Raw genomic sequence first — 16475 nt, forward strand, 5'->3', positions numbered from 1 at the left:
GGAGTGTACTTTGGGGGTTACAGAACCCTTTAACGGTCAAGCCAGCCGGCCCTTTACTTATGACACAGGCGCACGCTTGGCACTACTTTGTTGATGCACGTGCGGCTACTGCGCACACAATTCACAAACACAGAAAATAATTTTTTTTCGGTTTGGACTGGAGTGTACTTTGGGGGTTACAGCACCTTTTAACGGTCAAGCCAGCCGGCCCTTTACTTATGACACAGGCGCACGCTTGGCACTACTTTGTTGATGCACGTGCGGCTACTGCGCACACAATTCACAAACACAGAAAATAATTTTTTTTTTGGTTTGGACTGGAGTGTACTTTCGGGGGTTACAGCACCCTTTAACGGTCAAGCCAGCCGGCCCTTTACTTATGACACAGGCGCACGCTTGGCACTACTTTGTTGATGCACGTGCGGCTACTGCGCACACAATTCACAAACACAGAAAATAATTTTTTTTTTGGTTTGGACTGGAGTGTACTTTCGGGGGTTACAGCACCCTTTAACGGTCAAGCCAGCCGGCCCTTTACTTATGACACAGGCGCACGCTTGGCACTACTTTGTTGATGCACGTGCGGCTACTGCGCACACAATTCACAAACACAGAAAAAATATTTATTTTTTGTGCACTTGGGGGGAGCACCCCTGATGGACAGAGCACCCCCTGGACAACACTATAGCACCCCTTTAGGACTGGGACACTGGACAGGACTTTGGAGTGGACACAGCCCCTATGGACAACTGACTGCACAACACAGCCCAGCCAGCCCCTATGGACTTTGGAGGAGTGGACACAGCCCCTATGGACAACAGCAGCACAGCGCAGCACAGCACAACACTACACAGCCAGCCCTAACTCCCACCCTCCCTCTTCACTGTCCACAGCCGAGTGAGAAAATGGCGCCGACGCGGGTACCTTATATAGGATCCAAAACCCGTGAGACCCGGAAGGCGGGATGATGACCTTTTGCCTCGATTTCAGATCCGAGTCAGGCGGGAAAAGTCGAGCCTGACTCGGATCGGCCTCGGATCGGGGGGGCTCGGGGGGGTTCGGATTTCAGAAATCCGAACCCGCTCACCCCTACCCTACTCCAGATTCTGCACTGGGTGCATCTGCAGTGATTGGTTCTGCATTGGTTTTGCATCAATTGGTTGAGTCACCATCTGCCATAACTGGCAATTGCTGGCAATATGAATACTGGTGGATCAGCAGAGGGGGGAATAGTTACTTTTCCTCCTGATACCCCTACTCATGCTGCTCGTCACTGCACTGCTAATGCAGTCACTGTAGGATAACATGCTGAATGGTATGAAGATGGCGGGGTCTGCAGAGGGGCAAACATCTAAAGGACGAGGCTCAGCAGATTTGCAGAGCTAAAGTGAAATGCAAAAATGAGATGTTATTTGCAAGGCAAGATTATGTAAATGAGATAAACGGGTGGAGAGGATGTTCCCTTCCCTGCAGCAGGGCGCACATACTTTTCCACCCCCTCTGAGCTGCTCTAGGTCAAATGCATTGCTTAATTTCAAGTGGATGCGTTCTGCCTCTTCTACTTACACTTTTGTAAAAAAAAAGAAATTAAAAAAAGGTGACTTTGGTGTAATTCAGAGAAGGATGCAAATCCCATCGCGGCTGCATCAATGTACGCAACAACTGTGCGAAAGTATGCAAATGTCTCAGCCGCATAGATTGGTAGTAAGGCACTTACTGGCAGCTTCACAAATCCACATGATTGCGTTCAAAGACCTACCATCGGACGCAGATCAGTCAAATATCGAGCTTCTGCGTGACCCTATGGAACGAAGGGCCTGATTCAGCAAGGATCGCTGCTGAGAATTCGCACGCACCCGGCTGCCGCTGTGAAAGTATGCTAATCAGTGCATTCACGCTACCGCCGCAGCACAAAATGCAGATGCCCAGCACTACATACAGCCACCCCCTTACCTTTAATCACAGCCTGAAAAGTTAGCAAGATAGCGAAATCATCGGTAACATCGAGAATCATCAGACCCATACACATAATAGTGGTTGTGACCAGACCTCACTAAGGATTTGGCTAACCTCTTATGTGCAACTAGACCTATGGCTGCGTATGTCACCGCAGAGGCTTAATTATGCACGCCCCTGTAACGGCGTCCCAATGCACAGGCACGGTACACCCGACCACCCCGCTCTCACCACCCCCAAACGGCACTCCCTCTCACTCAATATCGGAAGCGTCTGCGTACACACTGCAATCTCTTACCCAATCGCAGTGGCTAGTTCTTGCATGCGCAGTGCGAAACAATTGACCGATGGCCTGCGAATTCGCGGCTGCGTTCCTTGCTGTAACAGGCCCCACAAATGGACCATACCTGTCAATCGCTCTGCATTTAAATCCACTCTATGAGAGACAATGGTAATCTATCTGGACACGTGCGCCGTGTAACTCTGACGCATGCGCAGTAGTCAAACATCAGCCAACCGCGAAAATATCTGCTTTGCGTCCATCACTGAAACTGACCCTTTGACCTATGCTAAAAGAAAATAAAATCCTACAAAAGTGACGAATGCAATAAAGAAGTAACAGATATCCTTTCACTCCAACTAATATAGGACACAAAAGAGGCTGGTCTGGGCAGGGTGCGTGGTCCCGGAGTGGTGATAGGCTCCGTTTGTAGTGGCGAGCACCCTAGAACAGATATAGCAGCGGTGCGGATCCACGTATTGCGCAAATCTCTGGGAACCTTAGTACTGTGGAAGCAATGTACTTTTTTTGCCTTTTAAATTCTTACACTGCTTTTTGGGTTTTTAATAGGGGTGTGCACCGGCCACTTTTCGTGTTTTGTGTTTTGGTTTTGGATCTGGATCTTTCTTCGTGTTTTGGATCTGGATTGGTTTTGCCAAAACCACCCTTCCGTGTTTTGGGTTCTGGGTTTTGTGTTTTGGATCTGTATTTTTTTGAAAAAAAGCATAAAAACAGCTAAAATCACAGAATTTGTAGGTTTTTCTGCTCCTATGCTATTATTAACCTCAATAACCTTAATTTCCACTCATTTCCAGTCTATTCTGAATACCTCACACCTCACAATAGTGTTTTTATGTCCAAAAGGTTGCACCGAGGTAGCTGGATGACTATGCTAAGCGACACGAGTGGGCGGCACAAACACGTGACCCATCTAGGCGTGAAACTGCAGTGGCAGACAGGATGGCATTGAAAAACTAGGCCCCAAACTGTACATAATGCAAAGAAAAAAAAGAGGTGCAAGATGGAATTGTCCTTGGGCCCTCCCACCCACCCTTATGTTGTATAAACAGGACATGCACACTTTAACAAACCAATCATTTCAGCGCCAGGGTCTGCCACACAACTGTGGCTGAAATGATTGGTTCGTTTGGGCCCCCACAAAACAAGCTGGCAATTAATCTGTCCCTGCACAAACTGGCTCTACGGAGGCAAGAAGTCGTCCTCATCCTCCTCATCCACAGATTCCTCACCCTCTTCAGTGTTATGTACATCCTCATCCTCACAGAGTATTAATTCGTCCCTGCTGGAACCACAGGTCCCTCTGTACGTTCTGGAGGCTGGTCTCCCTGGAAGAGTTGATCATTCATTTTATGAACATCATCTTCTCCACATTTTGTGGAAGCAACCTCCTACGCCTTTCGCTAACAAGGTTCCCGGCTGCACTAAACACTCTTTCGGAGTACACACTGGAGGGGGGGCAACTCAGGTAAAATAGAGCCAGTTTGTACAGGGACCTCCAAATTGCTTCTTTTTCCTGCCAGTACAGGTACGGACTGTCTGACATGCCTACTTGGATGCTGTCACCGATGTAATCCTTTAACAGACAGACGCACGCTTGTCGCTGCTGCTTTGAGGATTCAAGTGCGGCTACAGCCCACACAATTCACAAAGACAGAAAAAAAAAAAGAATATTTTTATTGTTTGTGGAGCACACTTTGAGGGTTACACCACCCTCTAACAGACAGACGCACGCTTGTCGCTGCTGCTTTGAGGATGCAAGTGCGGCTACAGCCCACACAATTCACAAAGACAGAAAAAAGAAGAAGAATATTTTTATTCTTTGTGTAGCACACTTTGAGGGTGTCACCACCCTTTAACAGACAGACGCACGCTTGTCGCTGCTGCTTTAAGGATGCAGGTGCGGCTACAGCCCACACATTTCACAAAGACCGAAAAAAAAAGAACAATATTTTAATTGTTTGTGTAGCACACTTTGAGGGTGTCACCACCCTTTAACAGACAGACGCACGCTTGTCGCTGCTGCTTTAAGGATGCAGGTGCGGCTACAGCCCACACAATTCACAAAGACAGAAAAAAGAACAATATTTTAATTGTTTGTGTAGCACACTTTGAGGGTGTCACCACCCTTTAACAGACAGACTCACGCTTGTCGCTGCTGCTTTGAGGATGCAGGTGGAATCTAGACGGGATTTGGAACCGAGGACACACTACCTCCATCAATTGTCTAAATCCCACTGCACTAATGTCGGATACCGGACGCACGTCTAACACCAACATAGCAGTCAAGGCCTCAGTTATACGTTTTGCTTCAGGATGACTGCTGTCGTACTTCATCCTCATCGCTAGGGACTGTTGGAGGGTCAATTGTTTAGTAAAAGTAGTGATGTTCCTACTTCCTCTCTGGGATGATGAACAACTCCCAGCAGCAGCAACAGCACTAGTAGGAAGTGGTTCTTGATCTTTCCCTATTTTATTTTTATCAGAGAAAGTTTGGTCCTCCATTTATGTTATATTGATATATATACGTGCGGCTAAAGCGCACACAAACACAGAAAATATTTTTTTATTTTTGCTGGAGAGTAGTGCACTTTGTGGGTTACACCACCCTTTAAGAAATGAGCCAGCCGGCTCTTTACTTATGGGACACAGGCGCACGCTTGGCGCTGCTCCTTTGTTGATGCACGTGCAGCCACAGTGCACACAAGTCACAAACACAGAAAATATATATTTTTTTGGTTTGGAGTGTACTTTGGGGGTTACAGAACCCTTTAACGGTCAAGCCAGCCGGCCCTTTACTTATGACACAGGCGCACGCTTGGCACTACTTTGTTGATGCACGTGCGGCTACTGCGCACACAATTCACAAACACAGAAAATAATTTTTTTTCGGTTTGGACTGGAGTGTACTTTGGGGGTTACAGCACCTTTTAACGGTCAAGCCAGCCGGCCCTTTACTTATGACACAGGCGCACGCTTGGCACTACTTTGTTGATGCACGTGCGGCTACTGCGCACACAATTCACAAACACAGAAAATAATTTTTTTTTTGGTTTGGACTGGAGTGTACTTTCGGGGGTTACAGCACCCTTTAACGGTCAAGCCAGCCGGCCCTTTACTTATGACACAGGCGCACGCTTGGCACTACTTTGTTGATGCACGTGCGGCTACTGCGCACACAATTCACAAACACAGAAAATAATTTTTTTTTTGGTTTGGACTGGAGTGTACTTTCGGGGGTTACAGCACCCTTTAACGGTCAAGCCAGCCGGCCCTTTACTTATGACACAGGCGCACGCTTGGCACTACTTTGTTGATGCACGTGCGGCTACTGCGCACACAATTCACAAACACAGAAAATAATTTTTTTTTTGGTTTGGACTGGAGTGTACTTTCGGGGGTTACAGCACCCTTTAACGGTCAAGCCAGCCGGCCCTTTACTTATGACACAGGCGCACGCTTGGCACTACTTTGTTGATGCACGTGCGGCTACTGCGCACACAATTCACAAACACAGAAAATAATTTTTTTTTTGGTTTGGACTGGAGTGTACTTTCGGGGGTTACAGCACCCTTAACGGTCAAGCCAGCCGGCCCTTTACTTATGACACAGGCGCACGCTTGGCACTACTTTGTTGATGCACGTGCGGCTACTGCGCACACAATTCACAAACACAGAAAATAATTTTTTTGGGGGTTTGGACTGGAGTGTACTTTCGGGGGTTACAGCACCCTTAACGGTCAAGCCAGCCGGCCCTTTACTTATGACACAGGCGCACGCTTGGCACTACTTTGTTGATGCACGTGCGGCTACTGCGCACACAATTCACAAACACAGAAAATAATTTTTTTTTTGGTTTGGACTGGAGTGTACTTTCGGGGGTTACAGCACCCTTAACGGTCAAGCCAGCCGGCCCTTTACTTATGACACAGGCGCACGCTTGGCACTACTTTGTTGATGCACGTGCGGCTACTGCGCACACAATTCACAAACACAGAAAATAATTTTTTTTTTGGTTTGGACTGGAGTGTACTTTCGGGGGTTACAGCACCGTTAACGGTCAAGCCAGCCGGCCCCTTTACTTATGACACAGGCGCACGCTTGGCACTACTTTGTTGATGCACGTGCGGCTACTGCGCACACAATTCACAAACACAGAAAATAATTTTTTTTTTGGTTTGGACTGGAGTGTACTTTCGGGGGTTACAGCACCCTTAACGGTCAAGCCAGCCGGCCCTTTACTTATGACACAGGCGCACGCTTGGCACTACTTTGTTGATGCACGTGCGGCTACTGCGCACACAATTCACAAACACAGAAAATTATTTTTTTTTTGGTTTGGACTGGAGTGTACTTTCGGGGGTTACAGCACCCTTAACGGTCAAGCCAGCCGGCCCTTTACTTATGACACAGGCGCACGCTTGGCACTACTTTGTTGATGCACGTGCGGCTACTGCGCACACAATTCACAAACACAGAAAATATATTATTTTTTTAGCACTTGGGGGGAGCACCCCTGATGGACAGAGCACCCCCTGGACAACACTGCAGCACTACTTTAGGACTGGGACACTGCACAGGACTTTGGAGTGGACACAGCCCCTATGGAGAACTGACTGCACAACACAGTCCAGCCAGCCCCTATGGACTTTGAAGTAGTGGACACAGCCCCTATTAACAACAGCAGCACAGCACAACACAGCCAGCCCCTATGGACTTTGAAGTAGTGGACAACAGCAGCACTACACTACACTACACTACACAGCCCTAACTCCCACCCTCCCTCTTCACTGTCCACAGCCGAGTGAGAAAATGGCGCCGACGTGGGTACCTTATATAGGATCCAAAACCCGCGAGACTCGGAAGGCGGGATGATGACGTTTTGCCTCGATTTCAGATCCGAGTCAGACGGGAAAAGTCGAGCCTGATTCGGATCGGACTCGGATCGGGGGGGCTCGGGGGGGTTCAGATTTCAGAAATCCGAACCCGCTCACCCCTAGTTTTTAATAAATATTAACAGCTGAAGCCCAGAGAATAATAGAAGATGGTGAGAAATGTATCTGACATGCAGAAAAAGAGGCATTTTATTGAGCAACTGTAAAATACAGACACTTACAGGTGACATCCACTTCCATTAACTCAACTATGGACGTTAGTTCAACCCATAAACTGGCTGCTGACTGGCTTCTGGACCTCATTCAGATCTGCTCGCAAGCGCTATGGGTTCGCAAGCGGGTCGATGGTGAGGGCTTGCGCACGTGCAGTGCTCGCACTGCGCGTGCGCAAGCTCTGGAGCGAGTGACAAATGCACTCGCTCCAGGGCTTGCTACAAAAGGGGCGCTGTCGAAGTTGATTGACAGCTCGCCCCGTTTTGTAGACGGGGTGGGGGGGTGGCCGGACAAACTGAGACGTTCCTGAAGGAACACCTGCCGTTTGTAGGCGGCCCAGTTTGTACTGACATCACCAGTGATGTCAGTAGGGAGCTTCCTGCTCTGTTAGAGCAGGAAGCTACCTGTGGCTTGCAGTAGACGAGACTCTACCGCAAGGGTTTCGTCGCAAGTCCCGATGGTCGCGATGGTCTCGACCATCGCGACCATCGCCTAGTCACTTGCTAAAGCTGTGGGTGGTAACTGTGGGTGGTTAGCGAGCGGCCAGGAGGCCACCTTTCAAAAGAAAAGCGGCCGCCCCCATTCACAGCGAGCACTCGCTTTTTGCGAGCGGCTCTGAAAGAGGTCCCCTGTGTAGGGGACGGATGCTCCTCAGTAAGTACAAGAAAATAAATAGTGTTCTCTGTACAGAGAGAATAATACATATAAAGGGAAGATAACACAACCCAATGACGACACGCCAAGCTCCCCGTAGCGCTCAGAGGAGAATGCTGCCGCATATATGAGTACGGATAGAAAGGCACCGACATATATAACACCAGTTAGTTAGTCATACCCAGAGCCAGCAGTTTTACCTTTTCATCTGCGTGAAATCTCTATGTCTTGGATCTCAAGGCTATTTATTATGAATGCTGAGAGAAACACGAGGCCCGGCGCTGCCTCTCTCCAAGGACACTGCTTTTTAACACATGAATTGCTCGCCTACCTCCTCGTAAGATGTGTGGGATGCGGCACGAAACTAACGTGACCTTAATTCAGGCTTTGTCATCCCAGGAAACTCAAGTGTCGTTACAGTCATTAAGCTTAAAGGACAAGTACAAAATAATACAGTACATAGAAAAATCCTGTTTCTGAGATGTTTGTTCTTCTATATGATCATAAACAAGCTGTATGCTTATTTGCTGGTATTACTTTGCTTTTTTATATGTGATAATATTTTCACTTAGTACATTTTGCGCTTATACTTATGTGTTTAGTTCAGGGCCAGTTCTGGACCAAGTGCAGCCCAGGGTGAAAATTTCCTTTGAACCTCCATTACAAATAAAAAAACATTTCAGTTTAAGCATAACAGTACGTGGTGCCAGGGCCGTAACTAGGGTGGTGAGACCAGTGCCATGGCACAGGGCACCGCAGGGCAGGGGGCGATGTTTGGGCATGTCAGTTTCCTGTTTATTATCATTCTCACTGGTAGCTTCCTCTTCTTTTATCCCCAGCATCTCCTGGTCTCCACTATCTCTTCCCTGGTCCTTCCCCATGAGGCTATGGCCGTTTTTGGGTGCGTTTCTTATGTCCCTATTTGAAAAATAATAGAGGGGGGAGGCGCCAATGTTCTTTCTGGCACAGGGCACCAAAAAGTCTAGTTATGGCTCTGCGTGGGTGCATGGCATAGGTCACTCGTAACGGACCTCTGACCTTATTTTTACCCAGATTAGTATTTTGTCACTAAGGAATTGTTGGTACATACTGTACTTATTGTAGACTTGGGCCCGTATTCAATTTGAGGCGAAAAGTCCGGATCCGCGATACTTTTGCGCCGATGATGTCATTTTCGCCTGTTTTGGTTTCACCCCGTATTCAATTTGAAAGACTTTCCGCCTAGGCAGATAGTCAATGCAATGTAATAGGCGGTAAACTATCGCCTATGAATAGCAGGCGGAAAAAAGTGCAGAATTTGGGTGCAACGTTGCGGGAACCCCCATGCAGCCTTCAGACAGTGCCCCAAAGGTAAACTGTGTCAAAAATGTTTTAAAAAACACTAAAGGACACCCCAAAAAATGACTTTGAAAAAGGGGGCGAAAAAAAAAAGTTGGGGGATACAGTTAAAAACTAGCGAACTTGACTCTGGGGGGTCCCCAAGGCTGGTGGATTTTTCACGATTTTTTCAACTTCACTTTAGCAACTTTTAAATATGCTGACCCCCATTTTCAAGTACCCCAAATTTGCTGGGATAACTTATTTTCAGGAAAAAATACTCCTGAATACTATTCAGCACCACGTATAGAAAAACGCTAATTAGCAGCTATTGAGCCCGTTTAAAAACACCAAATACCTTCAGCAAGCCAAATCGGGGGGTACCATAGGGAATCCCCATGTCAGACCATCTTTTGGCGGGTGTCAGGCTGATTTCCCCATATCTGACAGTAGTTTCCACCTGTTCAAGTTTCGCTGGGTCCCGTTTTCGTGTACTTTCAAATTGAATACGGGGTAAAGCGGGTACGTGCGCAATACTTTTCCACCTGCAAAACAGGCAAAGTAGGCAGAAAGTCCAGGACGCGAAAAGTATCGCGGCTCGGCTCAAATTGAATACGGGCCTTAGGGGTAAATTCACTAAGAATCGAGTCTGATCGAGTTTTTTTTTTTCAACTGGATTAGCATCGCCGAAACTCGGGTAATTTGAGGCTCCTGAGACTCACAAATTTACAAAGAAGTGAGTTTAGCTGCGAGTGATTTGGCCGATGGTGAAGCAGAACGAGATTTCTTCCCCGAGTAGCAGGTTTTGAAGGAGATTATTCCCCCTTGTTTGCAGTGTCTTCTCTCTGCCTAAAGGTGCCCACAGACTTACCGACTTGCTGACGATCTGACATTGTGCACGATTTCCCTTGAAACTCTCCCCGGCAGCTCTGCACACAATTTGGTGTCCAATCTCCAAGCGATCTCTCCTGCATCCAGACATTTTCCAGTGCGTCGTGTCCTAGATTGTCAGATCTGCCATACAGCACGGCAGATCTGACGATGTGATGTGCGACCAGCGGGGAAGAGCATCGCATCGTGATCGCGAGTCCCCATGATGATCCGAAAATTGCAATTACGGGGGTGAATTGCCATTTTTCCAAACATGGGAACTTCCTTAGAAAAAAACGGGGGTATTTTCTTTATCTTCATAGGTGATCACGACCTATTTTGATGTTAAAATACACCCGAAAATACAATTAGAAATTAATACACCATTGTCTGAACACGGCAGTACTTTCCCTAGACAGGAACACAACACAGGAATTTACCAAAAATCATGATTAGAATCATTGGTGTAATAAAACCAAACACTGTGTAAAAATAACTTACAAAAGACCCCCTCCTGAACAGCGTGTCTAGCAGACACATACTGTACACAGATCATTGTGGACCATGTATATTTCTGCCTTTTGGTGTTCAATAAATGGTTAAAAAAAATAGACGTCCGTCTCCCCAAAGTATAACCAGTCCAGGGCTTCTGAGCCAGTCCTGGTTCTAAAAACATGGGGGAAAAATGTGTATGGTACCCCCGTATTTTAGCAACTAGCACTGGGCTCCCAGAGCCAGTCCTGGTTTAAAAAATAGGGGAGAAAATGCGTGGGGTTCCCACTATTTTTAAAACCAGCACCGTAATCTAGCTGGGGTGTAATGCTACAGCCAGGGAAACCTTTCACCGGGTCTCCCCGGCCAAAGCATTAACACCCCAAGCTAGTCAGCAGAAGCCGGGGATCTCAGGGGCCCCCCAATAAAGAGCAAACACATGGAACTGACTAATATATATGGTCTCTTTAAAAAGGACTAACTCTGGAATTAATATGAACTTGCGTGAGTCATAAAGTTTGACACTTGTTCAGCCTGTGAGGGTAAAAGGATACTCACACCTAGAGGAGTTTTGCCACCTCCAAATTCGATAGTGCAAAATAAACAGTAAGATGCAGTTTCGGCGCTATTGGTCAAGGGATATAGGTCATGATTCAGAGGCGCTCGTTCTGAATCAGGGTGGATTTTTTTAAAAAAAATCTGCCTCCCGGCCGCTCACATGGATGTGGGTGACCGCCCACAGCTCGTGTGGGCAGCCTGGCGATGGTCACGATTATCGCGACCATCGGGCTTGCGACAAGACCCCTGTGGTAGGGTCTCGTCCACCGCAAGCCCCAGTGAACTTCCTGCTCTAATAGAGCAGGTTCATTACTGACATCACGTGTGATGTCAGTAGGGCCGCCCACAAATGGCAAGCGTTCCTTTGGGAACGCCTCCGTTTGTGCAGCCACCCCCCGGCCCGCCTACAAAATGGGGCAAGCTGTCGATCAACATTGACAGCCGCCCCATTTTGCTGCGAGCCCCGGGGCTTGCGCACGCGCATTGAGCACAACGCTCGTCCCGTTTTGTACGCGGGGAGGGGGGGTGGCTGGCCAAACGCAGGCGTTCCCAAATTAACGCCTGCCATTTGAGGGCGGCCCTACTGACATCACTAGTGATGTCAGTAGGGAGCTTCCGGCTCTATTAGAGCCGGAAGCTCAGTGGGGCTTGCAGCAGATGAGACCCTACCGCAAGGGTCCCGTCACAAGCACGATGGTCGCGATGGTCTCCCACAGCTTAGCGAGCGGCCAGGAGGCCGGTTTATTAAATAAAAATGGCCGCCCTAATTCAGAGCAGGCGCTCGCTGAATCAAGGCCTATATCCCTTGACCAATAACACCTAAACTGCAAATATATATACTTGCCCAGGACTGAAGTACCCCAGTGTGCTGTCATTCTTTGATTTCTCAGTCCCGCAAGTGCCACTGACAAATCCACTTTATTATATATAGAGAGAGAGAGAGAGAGAGAGAGAGAGAGATACATGTGTGTGTGTGTGAAGTCACCCGGATGAATAGCTAGCCTGAGTTACAGTGGTATGCGATAGTTATTTTATTTTGACCTCTAATGTCCTTGCTTTGTGATGCCTTTATCCTTTTTGTTACATCGCATCTCTTTTGAGTATATTAGAAGAGAGACGCACCTGAGAAGAGACCTCGGATGACCTGTAGCCTCACATCTTGGAGCCTCAGACAACCAATTAAGATATCACCTCTAACCGTCTGTTTCTTGTTGCTTCATGGCCGAGTTCTTATTAATCTGACCCTGCGGCTGCCATTAGCTGTCACAAACAGAGGGAAAATACTGTATGGCGAAACTTCTAAACATTTAGAGCAGCTAAACTCACTGTGGTTTATGTGCTGGAGAGGGAGACTAGAGGACAGCTGAAGGGTAGGATCCTGGCTGACAGTACAAAGCATTGCACAGAAAGATAGCGGACACACAGAATTCATTTACTAGCAGATAGAAAACATCAAGTAGGATAATAATAAATTGTCGTTATTCCTGATACCTAGGTAGTTGCTGTTCGGTTTTAACCCCTTGTGTACACTGAGCGAGTCCCTGGGCCTTTGTGGTGTTCTTTAGAAAATGTCAGGATTTACATAACATCATTGTGAATATTTGAAAATCAATTTCTAGTAACACTTTGCGGTCAGGTAATTCTACCAAATGAAACACAGTAAACTCTACGCAGGTATCAGCAATACTCTTGCAGCAGCAGAATAAATACAAACACAATTGCAATTTGCATTTAGCATGAATTCTAGAAGAAGAGCAGCTGTCCTTCAGCGAACAGAATAAGAATAGATATTGAGAATTCAATATGATATACAAAACAAGGGAGGGAGAGTTTACATTCTATATCATGGTGGTTTCCAGTTTAGCTGCCACCACTTTTCTCAGTCCCTGACAGCCTGTTAGGATCTAAATAAGTTTTTTTTTAGAAGTAGAGATATGCGCTGACCCCCGTGTTTTGGTTTTGGTTTTGTATCTTGATTAATCTTCATGTTTTCATTTTGGTGTTGCAAAACCATCCTCAAGATCTGGATTTAAAAAAAAAAATGACAAAAGGTTTTTAAAAACAGCTAAAATCATGTTATTTTTGCAATCCAAAACCCGAAATTCAGATTTTAAATCGGAATTCCGAACCGTTCGAAGAGTAGAACCGTGACTCGGATCTGATTCACGAAACTCGGGTGGATTCGGATTTCTGGAGAATCGAACTGCACATCTCTATTTAGAAGTCAAACAATTGTTTCCTTTAGTGTTACAGGAAAAATGTCTGCAAAAAGCACCCAGATACTTTATACTGTACAAGTGTGAAAAAGGCACCCAGAGCACACAGATATAAAAAAGGCACCGAAGCACACAAGTAGAATGTATCAAGTGTATGTACAACATTGTCACAGACACACAGTGAAGATTACTGCAGACACCAGAGCAGCACAAAGGCACCATCTTGGCCACATGTAAATAAACAGGCAGCTCTAGCACCACAGAGTGACGAGACCACAGTATCTTTAAAACAAAAGGTGTCACAGCAAAGACATTTTAGAGTACAAAAGCTGGATGATAAGTAAGGAGCACACATACAGTATAGAAGCTACACCTATAATGGGGTTTATTAAACTGAAATATGCAGAGAACTATACTACATGGAAGTTTGCTATGAAAATGCAACTAAAGTGGGAAAGACTGTGGAAAGTAACAGTAGATCCTGATGACAGTCCAAGCCCAGATGATATAGTGTAAGCCATGAGAACCATAGGCTTAAGTGTGGAGCAACATGTATACTCCATAATTCATGGGGAAATCTCAGAGATATGTGGATGGCACTGCAGGAAGCATATCATGATGGAGTTCTCATGCGGAGAATAAATCTAAGATGTGCATTGTATAATGCAGATTTACATAAGTGCAGAAGTATGATGTCTTTCAGCAGTTGAGTTTGTTGATGTGCAAGTAGATGACAAATAAATAGCAACAATCTTGATTCAAATCTATTTGAATTTTCCTTCTTAGTTGTGTCGTTAGATGCATACACTGCAAAATTAACAACAGCCACAATAAGAGCAAAGCTATTACACTTTCTGGAAAGTGTACCCTGTGAATCAAATGCTGAGACTACTGCATTACAAGCATGGAGTGAGAAGTTTAAGTTCAAGTGGTATTTTGTCACAGGATAGTTCACAAAGCAATTAACTGCAAGCAGAGAATAGTGAATCCTGTGCATAACCAGAAATGTGATGACAAAGATGAGTCAGCCTTGAATGTTACAGATAGCCACAGAAAGGATTGTTGGTATACTGATTCAGGCACAACAAGACATTTCAGCTGAAATGAGGAGTGGTTAACCAAGATAACTGAGTGTGACCCTATCACAGTCTAATAAATTTACAATTGAACATTGATAGCCACAACAGTTGGGACAAATAAAGCACACTTAAGTATAGGATCAAGAACAAAAGTCACAGAAATCCAAAATGTATTTTGTGTACCTGAGATGGGAACAAATCTTATCCCATCAGTGTCCTGGAACAGAGAGGCCAGAGTTAATTTTGCTAAAGGAAAGTGCATTGTGAGAAGCAGAATTGGGGCAATTATCATTACAGGCACAAGGTGTCAGCAATTGTATGTCCTTGATACACAGCACTGCTACACAATGATGACAACTGAGTCACAGTAATTGGAACTCTGACATAGAATATTTGGTCACCTTGAATATAACAGTGTTCAGATGCTACAGAGGTATGGTCACAGGAATGCCAGTGATTAATACAGAGAACCCCATATGTGAAAGTTGCATATTTGGGAAACAGAGTTGTCAGCCATTTCCAAAGTCAACAAATAGAGCTACAGCACCATTTGACATACCAGTACATTCAGATGTGGGTGGTCCAAAGCTAGTAGATACAGATACTGTTATGAATCCCTCTTCTAATTCATTGAGTTCTAGGAGGCCTGTTGGGTACAGAGTCTGAGATGTGAGTTAAATGACTGTGTTCAGTCTAGAAGGCTAATGAGTCTCTAGTGGACTACAGCCTAATGGCCGAGTTGCTTCCTTGGGGGCTGGTAATTCCTTGGCAAGGGTGTGGCCTAGTGGCCAAGTTGCAGCCTTGACAGCTGGTGAACTCTTGGCAGGGATGTGGCCAAGTTGCAGCCTTGAGGGCTGCTAAAAACTTGGATGTGGCTTTTGTAGCCAAATTGCAGCCTTGAGAGATGATGAACTCTTGGCAGGGATGTGGTCATGAGACCAAGTTGCAACCTTGAGGGCTGGTGAACTCTTGGCAGGGATATGGCTTTGTAGCCAAGCAGCCTTGAAGGCTGATGAACTCTTGGTAGGGATGTGGTCTGGAGACCATGTTGCAGATTTGAGGGCTGGTGAACTCTTGGCAGGGATGTGGCTAAGTTGCAGCCTTAAGGGCTGACAAACACTTGGCAAGCATGTGGCTTTGTAACCAAGTTGCAGTCTTGAGGGCTTATGATGCCCTTGAGACCGATGAGCACAGATGGTAGTCAGATGCTCCTGAGTGACTGATTCTGTAAGGCAGAAGAAATGGCAGGATACCACAGGTGAGTGGAGATAGCTGAGGTATAGGTACAAAGTCCACTCAGATGCTGCAGTGCGCTGATACTGCTGGGATGTAGTAGCAGCTGAGGTGACTGGATATACAGTGCAGCGGAGATAGCCAAGGTGCTTAGGCAAAGTCCACTTAGATGCTGCAGTGTGGCCTGGACTAAAATACACGGACAAGACAGGAGAAGATGGAACACAACACGAGGAGAGATTCTAAAACAGCAGAAGCGGAAACACGTACAAGACGCTATCACCGGCATCCGAGCCATAGAACCAGCAGGGTAGAAAAAGGAGAAGGATCCAATACGAGCAGGGTTGAGATGATGGAGCAGTCAGGTAGGAGGACCTCATGGAGAAGCAGGCTGGCATCCTTGTCTCCTAGCAACAAGACTGAAAGAGCTACCTGGAGCACTGTTGTCAGACAAGATGCAGTGGCGGTTTGTGACAGATACTTTGTGACATTTATAGATGACTTCAGAGAATGACACACGTGTTCTTCATAAAAGGAAATCTGAAGAGACAAAGTAGATTGCAGATTACAAGAGATTTGTAGAAAATCAAACAGGCTGCAGAGACCTGATAATGAAATATGTAATAGAGATCAATTGACAATTGCCTATACTCCTGAGCAAAATGGTGTTAGTTAACGAGCAAATCCTACACTA

This window comes from Taudactylus pleione, unplaced genomic scaffold (genome assembly GCF_031769625.1).
Source record: "Taudactylus pleione unplaced genomic scaffold, aTauple2 ptg000627l, whole genome shotgun sequence".
Taxonomy (NCBI): Eukaryota; Metazoa; Chordata; class Amphibia; order Anura; family Myobatrachidae; genus Taudactylus; species Taudactylus pleione.